Below are 11,872 nucleotides of genomic sequence, written 5' to 3' on the forward strand. Positions count from 1 at the left end.
AAGCTGGTTCAGTATTCAAAAATCAATTAACGTAATCCATCACATCAACATGCTAAAGGAGAAAAATCATGTGACCATATCAATAGATGAAGAAAAAGCATTTGTCAAAATCCATTACCTATTAATGATAGAAATATTAAGTAAACTAGGAACAGAAGGGAACTTCCTCAACTTCATAAAATATGTGTACCAAATGCAACAACTTGCATCATACTTATTGGTGAGAATTTAAATTGTTTCCCTGTAAGATCAGAAACAAGGCAAGGATGTCCCCTCTCACAACTCCTATTCAACATTATACTGGAAGTCCTAGAGAATGCAATAAGATAAGAAAAGGAAATAAAACGTATTGGAGAGGAAGGAGTAAAACTCTTTATTTGCAGATGACATGATTCTCTATGTAGAAAATCACAGAGTCAACAAAAAATAGTAGAACAAATAATGATCATAGCTAGGTTGTGGGATACAAGGTTAATATATACAAAAGTCAATTGCTTCATTTATACACCAGCAATTAACAATTGGAATTTAAAATTAAAAACACAATACCATTTATATTAGCACAAAAATATATAGTTGAATATAAATCTAACAAATATGTGCACAATCTATATGAGTAAGGTACTGATAAAAGAAATAAAAATCTGATAAAAGAAATAAAAATACAAATAGGTGGATAGAAATTCCATGTGCATGGATAGCCAGGACCAATAGTTCCAAGACGTCAATTCTTGCCAAATCGACCTATAGATTTAACAAAATCACAATCAAAATCACAGCAAGTTATTTTGTAATTCTGGAAAAACTGATTCTAACATTTATATGTAAAGACAAAAGACCCAGAATACCCAATGCAATATTGAAGGACAATAAAGTTGGTGGACTGACACTAACAGACTTCAAGACTTACCATAAAGCTACAGTACTCAAGATAGTGTGATATTGGCAGAAGAATAAACAAATAGATGAATAGAACAAAATAGCCCAGAAATACACCCACAAAAATAGTCAATTGATCTTTGACAAAGGAGCAAGAAAAATCCAAGGTATAAAAGAGACTTTTCAACAAATGCAGTGGGAACAATTGGACATCCTCATGCCAAAAAAAAAAAAAAATCTACACACATATCTTACAATTTCACAAAAAGTAACTCAAAGGTGATCATAGACCTAAATGTAAAATATAAACCAATAAAACTATTAGAAGATAACATAGGAGAAAATCTGTGACCTTGGGTGATGACTTTTAGAAACAACACCAAAAGCACTATCCATGAAAGAAAGAAAAATGGTAAGTTGGATTTCAGTAAAATTAAACCTGTCTGTACTGTAAAAGACACTGTGAAGAGAATGAAAAGACAAGCCACAGAATGAGAGGAAGTTTTGCAGAATATTTATCTGATATAGGACTGGTATCCAAAATATATATATAAAAAATAAACTTTTAAAACTCAACAATAAGAACTCAAATGACCCCAATTAAAACCTGGGCAAAAGATCTGAAGAGACACTTCACCAAAGAAGATATACAAAGGGCAATGAGCATATGAAACTAGCCTCAACATCATTTATCCCTAGAGACTCAAAAATTGAAACAAAAATGAGATAACATTGTACATCTAATATAATGGCTAAAATCCCAAACTGACAATATCAAATGCTGACAAAAATTTATTACTATGGAAACTCTCATTCACTGCTGATAGAAATAGAAAATGTTACAGCCATTTCAGAAGAAAGTTTGGTCATTTCCTACAAAACTAAACATACTCTTACCATGTGACCTAGTAATCTTGTTCCTTGGTATTTATCCAGTGAGATGAAAACATATGTCCATAAATGCCCCTCACATGAATGTAGATAGCAGCTTTATTCATACTTGCCAAAACGTGGAAGAAACAAAGATATCCTCAGTAGGTGAATGGATAAACAATATGTGGTACATCCATCATCTCCATCACAATGGAATATGTCATCATTGAAAAGAAATGAGCTATTAAGGCACAAAAAAAAAAAAAAACCCATGGAGAAACCTTAAGTACATATTGCTAAGTAAAATAAGCCAATCTTAAAGAGGCTATATATATTATATATGCCAACTCTATGACATCCTGGAAATAACAAATCAATGAAGACATTAAAAGATCAGTGGTTGTCAGGGGTTTGGGGGGAGAGAAGAAGAAATGGATAGGTAGAATGTAGGGATTTTTAGGGCAGTGAATACATCCTGCATGGCACTAGGATTGTGCACACATGTCATTATATATTAGTCTAAATACATAAAATGTACAACACAAAGAGTGAACCCTAATGTTAACTATCAACTTCAGTTAATAGTAATATATTAATATTGGCTCATCAATATTAATAAATGTTCTATACTAATGCAAGATATTAATAATAGGGAAACCTGGGGGAGGTATATGGAAACTCTCTGTACCTTCCACACAATTTTTTATATACCTAAATCTGTTAAAAAAAATAAAGTCTAATAATTAATAGAAATTTTAAATATGTACCTACAAAAGTGAATTAACTTTGGCTTCAATCAAATTTCCCCTAGCATATTTTTCCCTACACTAAGATTTCTAGTATAGACTGTTTCTATTATAGTACCAATACAATGTAAACTGCAATACAATTTTATGATCACCTAAGTATATACCATAAAAATTTATCTAGAAGAGCTAGACACAGTACTCTAGGGATGTCCATGCATAATTCAAATATAGTTTTTCTATTTGGACAAATAATACTGAAATAAAATAAGTGCAGGTCTTTAGGACTTTTATTGACAGACAGAGAAAGAAAAAAAAACAATCTGCTCACAAATCACATTCATTAATTAAATCAAGTAACTATACGACTTTGCTATTATGTCAATATCAAATGTGAATAAAAATAATTTACCTGTTGTGTTGGATTTTTTGACATTTATGTAACCATATCCTTGAAGAAGAGAGCTGCAACTCCAGTATAAAATTTATTCTACTTTGTCACTTATTTAGAGAGAATCAAATATAGATGGTGTGGCATATGGGAAGTTATTTATACAGAAATAAACTATTCAAGTGAGTATCTTGCCCTATGTATTCTAGTAAATTTTATGAAAGGTGTATATCAATCTGACTTTTGATATAAGTAACTGCATTGAATGTCTAAATATACAACTTTATAAATAATTTTATAACTTAAACTGATAAATTCTTTAGATACCAATAGATTAAATAGTCTATGCTTTCTAACACTAAATTGTAGGTTACACAGTATCAAATTTGAAGCCAGATAAAGTTTTATTTAAATTTCATCTTCAGGAGGAATCAAGATGGCAAACAGAGAAGATCCCGAGCTCACCTCCTCTTCTGGTTGCACCAAATTACAACTTCTTACAGTGAAACTATCTCTGACAACAACCTGAAGACAAGCAGAAAGATTTTCCACAAGTAAAGATTGTAAAGAAGAAATCACAACAAGATGGGCATGAAGGGTCAAAGGGTCCAGTCAGGACCCACCCTCCCAGAGCAGTGACCCGTAAGCAATAGAGATATCCTACTCATGGAGGTTCTCCCCAAGGAATGAAGGAATATGAACCCCACACCTGGCTCCCCAGCCTGAGGTTCTTACACCAGGAAGATGAGCACCCAAAACACCTGGCTTTGAAAAGCAGTGGGGTTTCTCTCTGTTTGAGAGAGTGGGAGGGCTGTAGGAAACAGAGACTCCATTCCTTAAGAGTACGTGCAAAAATGCACTCACTACGAGTCCCAGCACAGAGGGAGCGGTTTGAAAAGTACCTGGGTCAGACCTAATTGTTAATCTTGGAGAGCTTCCTAAAGAGGCAGGAGACAGCTGGGACTTCCCCAAGGACTGAGACACAGGTGACAGCCATTTTTGTAATTTCATTCTACTGTGCTGACAGTAGTAGAGTGCTGGTGGGCGACATTTTTGAATTCTCCCTCTAGCCTATTTGTGGTGGGGTTGCCCCACCCACTCTCATAGATGTCCTGTGCCACTGAGCCACAACACAGCTAGCTGTGCTGGAGGCCCTGTCTTGTCCAACAGTGTAACCATAGCAGTCACACACCACCAGGTCTCACAGCAGCATCACTGGGTGCCTATCTTCCCCACCAGCATACCTACAGTAGTTGCATGCCACTGGGCACCACAAGTCAACCACACAGGGGCATGTGCCACGCATCCGTGCAGTTGTAGCAATTGCATGCCACTGGGCCTTGCAGCCAGCTATTCTGGGTACCTTCCTACCCACCAGCATGCCCACAGAAGTCATGCACAAAGGGGCTTCACAGTCAGCTGGGGACCTGCTCTGCTGACCAGTGCACCCACAGCAGTTGTACACCACCAGACTCCACAGCCAATCACATGTGGGGCATACCCTGTCCACCAGGTCACCCACAGCAACTGCACAAACCATGGTCTCACAGCAGCTTGGCCCAGGGCCTGTCCTGCCCACCACCAGGCCCATAGCAAATGCACAAGGCAGGGACTCACAGCCTGCTGAGCTGAGGGCCAGCCTCACCAACTAGTGCACCCACAACAGTGATTTGTAAGCTAAAATTAAATGAATTTTTAAGATTGATTATATACATATATATATAATTTTATCTTGTTAGAAAAAATTATCACATGGTTTTGAACACATTATACGTTTTTATTTTAAAAATGCTTTGAAAAAATATATTGAGAGGAGACTTCTGATTCCTCCATGATCAAATAGGTATTATCAAATATACCCTCTAACTAGGAAACAAACAAACAAAAAAATGACTGACAGAAACATATAAAACTACTACTTTTATGGGCATTAGAAAACAAAGATGCAGAGCCATTATCCTTGAAAGAAGCATAGTACAGTAAGGTCCTCTGTACTCTCCCAGAAGTGTTTTCCTTAGGGTATGATCCAAATAATGGCACAGGGAAATAGAAGCAAATAAGAGGGAGTGAGTAGAGTTGGTAGGTAAAGGAGGCAGAGATCAGAATTAGGGGCTGTCAGGGTAGCAAGGATTTGGAATTCAGTGTACCAAAGAAGGAAGACCTGGAGAAAGAGACACATATGTCTACATAAAAATTTTCCTTCATGTTCATGCTCAAATACTAAACTCTATGTGTAAAAAGTATGTCAAGAGATCTAGCAGCAATCAGCCACTGAGAGGCTAGATTTCTAAGCAGAGGTTTTAGAAGCCACACAATTTTGGAAACATGGAAGTTGTATATCAGACAAAGCTATTGTGGACAGATATTGGTTAAACACTCGAATTTTACCTGATAACACAAAGAAGACTAACATACATAGTCGAAGAGCACACTATTTGTTATGAATGAAGACCAAATAGAAACAGAACTACCATAGCAAAGTCTGTATAGGATTAAGATATTTGCTTATAATTTAACTTCCTGCAGAAAAACAAAACAAAACAAAACATAACACTTAACATGCTTTAGAGGAAGATAACAAACTTAAGTGTCTAAAACATATAATCATCAATGTCTGCCAAAAAAATTTAAAAATAAAATAATGTAAATAATATGAAGATCCAGGCAAAAATGAGCAACAACCAGGAGAAAAATCAAATAAATATGTGTGTGTGTATATATAGATATATAGCTATTTATTATTTAAATATATGCATATATATTTTATTTAATTGAAATTGAATGAAAAATCATAAATGTTTTGAAATTTTGTCTATCCATTATATTTAAGATACAACACTTCAAATATTATACTGAAACAATATAATTACAATTAAAAACAATATATTAATTATAAAAGAAGAAAATATGGACAAAATTGATGAATTGAAGAAAATTGATAACAGAGAATTAGAGTACATGAATGGGTCAAATAAAATTTCTAGAATTGAAAAATACAAAAACTAAAACACAAAATTCAAAAATAGTAAGTTCCAGAGAATCAGTAAGCTGAAAGGCAGGTCAGTAGAAAGTAAATATAATTATTCATTGAGAAAAAATAACAAATATGAAAAAAAGAGAAAGAATATAAAAGAAGTGTCAAAGTGAGAGAGTGGCATGGACATATATACACTACCAAACGTAAAATAGATAGCTAGTGGGAAGCAACTGCATAGCACAGGGAGATCAGCTCTGTGCTTTGTGACCACCTAGAGAGGTGGGATAGGGAGAGTGGGAGGGAGGGAGATGCAAGAGGGAAGAGATATGGGAACATATGTATATGTATAACTGATTCACTTTGTTATAAAGCAGAAACTAACACACCATTGTAAAGCAATTATACTCCAATAAAGATGTTTAAAAAAAAAAAAAAGAATAGTGGATGGAATGGCATATGCAAGAAAAAATTTACCTGAAGCCAGACTTTGCAAAAAGTAAGTGTAGAAATTTGGGAGGTAATACTCCATAAATATTTTATCCTTTCTTCACAGTCTGGGATTTTTGAACAAGGAGAACTGGCAAAGTTTGCTAAAGAATGATTAAACAACAAATATGCCTTGAAAGTCAGAGATAGATAATTGTTCTAGAGAGATTTAGAGACATTTCTCTGGAGGTATTTGCTTACATTCCAAGGTAGAGATCTTCTCTCTGTCTCTCTGCCTCTGTCTCTGTCTCTCTTTCTCTGTTTTTGTTTGTTCAGAGTAAAGTCCCTATCTCTCTCTGGAGGGGAGGATAGACTAACATGACAGATGTCCCATGGAAACTCCAGGTCTCATAAATTTAGGCTTCCCTTTCTGTGGCCCTTTGGCCACATTTGATCCTAATTATGTGACCTCATGGGTTTCCTGTAAATGTATGCATATCCACGCATGTGCACGCCCACACACACACAAACACACGTACACACTCTGACACATATTAACTTGCTTTTCTTTGATTGTTTCTTAAGATTGAAACTCAGGTCATTGATTTTAGCGCCCCTTTCTTCTTTTCTATATTATATGTTTAGCATTAAAAATATCCATATAATAACCCAATCAAAAAATGGGCAGAAGACCTAAATAGACGTTTCTCCAAAGAAGGCATACAGAGGCCAGCAAGCACCTGAAAAGCAGCTCAATATTGCTAATTATTAGAGAAATGCAAATCAAAACTACAATGAGGTATCACTTCACACTTTTTAGAATGGTCATCATCAAAAAACCTACAAACAATAAATGCTAGAGAGGGTGTGGAGGAAAGGGAACCCTCTTACACTGTTGGTAGAAATGTAAATTGGTGCAGCTACCATGTAGAACAGTATAGAGGTTCCTTAAAAAACTAAAAATAGTTACCATGTGAGCTAGTGATTTCATTCCTGGCATATATCTGTAGAAAACCATAATTTGAAAAGATACATGCACCCCGATGTTCATAGCCGCACAAGAGCCAAGACATGGAAGCAACCTAAATTTCCATCCACAGATGAACAGATGTGATATATATATATATGTGTGTGTGTGTGTGTGTGTGTGTGTGTGTGTATACACATATATATATAATGGATTTTCTGTTATTGGTTAATTTTTTTTCTGTTCCTTAGATCTATGACCTGAATTACACTGAAGAATTTCAAAGAAAGGATCAACTGCCAAACATGACATCATGACAATATCTCTATCTTATTGTTAAAATTTCTAAGAGAGTGATGGGATTGGTGGTTCTTTCTCCTCACTGGTCAGAGCTGGGATTAATTGTTTATGCCTCATTCCTATCCAGTGAATGAAGCAGTCCTATAAGGTTGTATTTATAAACCCTACACCATTTGACTAGAAATGTTCAAAGGGGGAAGCACATGTCAGATCCGTATCACTGTCAATGGTAGGGGTCATTCTTCCGCCTGAAGCTGATATTCCTACATCAAGGGGGACGTTCTGGGTTACAATTAATGACAAATGGAAAGAAGGGGAAGTGATTGCTAATGGAAAGGGAGCTAATAAATTGATGATGCAAAATAGGGAAAACTAACATAACCTTGTCACTTCATGAGAGGCTGAAAGCAACAGAATGATATTATCACTTAGCTATATTTAAAGATGTTTTTATGAGTGAAATGATATAGAAACATTGTCCTTTTTTTGAAGCCGAAGGTCTAACAAGATCCAAACAGATTTAATAAGATTTTGATCTAAAGTCATCATCCCATGGGTGAATACACTTGGAATGATATTGGAATATAGCTTTGTCTTTTGTTTTCCATTTAATAGGTAATAGTTATTACATAGGATTCCTATGGCCTCCCATGTGCAGAGGAACTATAGACTTCTGCAGGCACAAAAAGGACTTTCTTCAAAAACAGAACTATAGATCACTATGTAACTATTAACCTAGATGATGAACTGTTGAGAAATGAGCCCATATAGATGGATGTAAAATATCTTTTGTGCATCTGACTTTTATATAATGCCTATAGACTATGTTTTTGACAATGGAAGGCAATAACTTGGGTTAAAAATACTTGGCAAAGAAAAACAAAGGTCAGTTTACGGGTGATTGGTGGATTCATTTACCTACTACTCATAGTTCCAATGTCCACTGAGTGCTCTATAGGAAGCTCTTTGACATGTTCAAACTGTATTTGGAGGTGACTACAATCCATAGGTCATTATCCTGGGAAACTATGAAATAGGGCAGAGGCCTATGCCCACAAGAGACTTGGAGTCCGTAATTAACTGAGAAATAGGCCTTGATATACTCTAATCCATAAAAAAAATTATGTTATATGAACAAGGGTCACTTTTATTGGAAACAATGAGAAAATTCTATTGCTGACTGATCTTTTACTAACACATACATAATTGCTATTTGGAGCAATACTGGAATATTTGGAGAACTGAAATTATTTTTAAAGCAATACTTACACCTCACTAGATGGTACAGATAATTGGTATTTTGACAGTTTTACTTTTGCTTTTTGCACACAATAAGTGGAGAAAAATTCAGATTAAGGAGTAAATATGAGCAATTATATGTAAAAAATCTTTACTAGAAGTTAGATGGTGGGCTCTGGAAGATAGAGTTGTTTTACAGTTGGACTGGAAAAGCTCAATCTTTATTTCTGGAGACACCTGTATGTCTTTTTTGGACTCTTGGCCAAGATAAGGGGAGTGGGAATTATGATGGGTTATTTAAAGTCTAAAACACTCCTGACAATTATGAGGGTCCATTTTTTCACTAATGAATTCTGCTTTGCCCAACCTATTAAGTCAACACAGATTGATTATTCAGGGAGGCATAAAACCCCATTAAGAGCTTCTACTTTGAGCTCTCTGAAAGCTAAGACTTCTTGTCCAGATATTGGTGGTTCAGGTCTGAAACAAAGTGTTGTCCATGTCTGTAAATGACCTTTCGAATGGAATACCTCTCAGACCCCTAAAGCCTTTCTTCATTCTTTTTCTCTTGCTTCACCATGTCCTTTGCGTTTAAATAAAAGCCTTACGAGTATGCTCTGAGGAGTCCAGTGAGTCTTTTCAAGTATCCGAATTGGTGAGTATTTACAAAAAGTATTCATTTATTTTTTTCATGTTGGCCTCTTCAGTTATGATGGATTCCTGCTAATTTTTTATACAATCTGATGCATTATTTATTTTATAACAGCTTTATTGAGATGTAATTCACATATCATCAATTAACCTAAAGTACACAATTCAGTGTTTTTTAGTATAGCCACAGAGTTGTGCAACAATCACAACAATCAATTAAAAGAAAAAAAAAACAAAAACACCATACCCAAAAGAACTCACTCCTCATTTTCCCCCAGAATACCCCCAAACTATGATCTGTGTCTATTGATTTGCCTACAATGGCCCATTCACATAAATGAAATTATATAATATGTGGCCCCAGTGAATAGCTTTTTTTCACCTATGTAATATTTTCAAGGTATATCCAAGTTATAGCATGTATCAGTACTTCATTACTTTTTGTTTCTGAGTAAGATTCCATTGCATTAATTTACCACATTTTATTTATCCATTTATCAATTGATGTACCTTTGAGTTCTTTCCACTTTTTAGCTATTATGAATAATGGTGCTGTGAGTATATATATACATTTTTATGTGGACATGTTTTCAATTTTCTTGGATGTATACCTAGAAATGGAATTGCTGGGTCATATTGTTGTTCTGTGTTTAATAGTTTGGGGAAATGCCAAATGGTTTTCCAGAGTGGCTGCAACATGTTACATTTCCACCAGTGGCTCATGAGGGTTCCAGTTTTTCCATATTATTGCCAACACCTGTTGCTATGTCTTTTTGATTATAACTATCCTAGTGTGAAGTAGTGTCTTATTGTGGTTTTGATTTATATTTCCTGGATGGCAAGTAATGTTGAACAACTTTTCCTGTGCTTATTGGCTATCTGTATATATTCTTCAGAGAAATATCTATTTAGATCACTTGCCCAATTTTTTTCTTTGGGTTTATTGTTTTTTAATAATTGAGTTGTAAGAGTTCTTTATATATTCTAGATTTAAATACCTTATCAAATATATGATTTGCAAATGTTTTATATCATTTTGTGGATTGTCTTTTCATTTTGTTAATGATTTCCTTTGAAGCACTAGCTTTTAATTTATTGAAGTTTGTTTTTTTCTCACCTCTGCTTTTGGTGTCATATCTGAGAAACTTTTGCTTAATCCAAGGTCACAAAAATTTATGCCTGTATTTTCTTCTAAGGATAATATAATTTTAGCTCTCATATGTGGATATTTCATCCATTTTAATTTTTGTATATGGTATGAGTTGGCATCCAAATTTACTATTTTATATGTGAATATTCATGTTTCCCAGTATCATTTGTTAAAAATACTTTTCTTTCCATTAAATTATCTTGACACTTCTGTTGAAAACCAATCCACTGTAAATGTGTGGTTGTATTTCTGGATGCTCATCCCTTTCTCCTTCACCTTTTTGCTCATTTCAGTGGTTGTTTCATGTGTAGGGGAATAGAGAGTGGAAGAAGTTGTATTTCTTCTGTCTCTGAAAAGACCAGCAATATATCTACAAATCCAGAGTTTCTGGTTATTCACGGTCCCAAAAGCAGAAGTATGCATTTTTTCTTATGTTTATTTGTAGAATGTTTATTTTCTGCTTCCACTTACCCCTACACACTAAATTATTCTCTGGAATGTAAACTTAATGAGGTAAAGGACTTTGTCCTGTTTGTTATCTCTTCTGCAGTGCTTGAAGCATAATGAGTATTCAATAAATACTTGTTAAATAATTCAGTATTTGTAAATTCTTCACAGATCTAGATCAGAGGTAGAATGTTTTATAGAAGGGTAACTTATAAGGTCAACTCAGAACCCACTGTGAGAAACACAACTGTTCTTAATAAGTAGCTTGACTCAACTGACTATACCTCTCAGTAGTCAAGCTGATCCACTTTATTTCAAAACATGTGATAACTGTTAAAACTCTGCTATGAATGTGGTCTCTTCTTGATCAGCACAGAAATGTATTTATTATGATGATGGAGCTATGGTCTTAGTAGAAAAAATATGTTCGACAGGTGCCATTCTGAGGACTGCTCCTCAATGAAATCCAAATATTCTCTATCCCATTAATTTTATTTTTGAACTTTGATTTAATAATGGCTTTATCTGTCAAAAAAGCTATCTTTTTAAATAATTGTTGACAAGTTCCTATTGGTACTAAAAAGTTAACATACCAATACATTCCTTGTTTTTCATCACATATGAATTACAAAATTATAGGGTTATAGTTAAGCAGATTAGAATGAATGTATATTATTGATCTTTTAATGAAAAAGGAAAATTACATTCCTCATGGAACATTAAAATTTAATACACAATTCAAACCAGAAGTTCTAGTTTCCTTTATTAAAAAGTTAGTGAATTCTCTTTTTTAAAAAAAAATATGTTTTCATGATTGTATATCACA

Source organism: Eubalaena glacialis, chromosome X (assembly GCF_028564815.1).
Source record: "Eubalaena glacialis isolate mEubGla1 chromosome X, mEubGla1.1.hap2.+ XY, whole genome shotgun sequence".
Taxonomy (NCBI): domain Eukaryota; kingdom Metazoa; phylum Chordata; class Mammalia; order Artiodactyla; family Balaenidae; genus Eubalaena; species Eubalaena glacialis.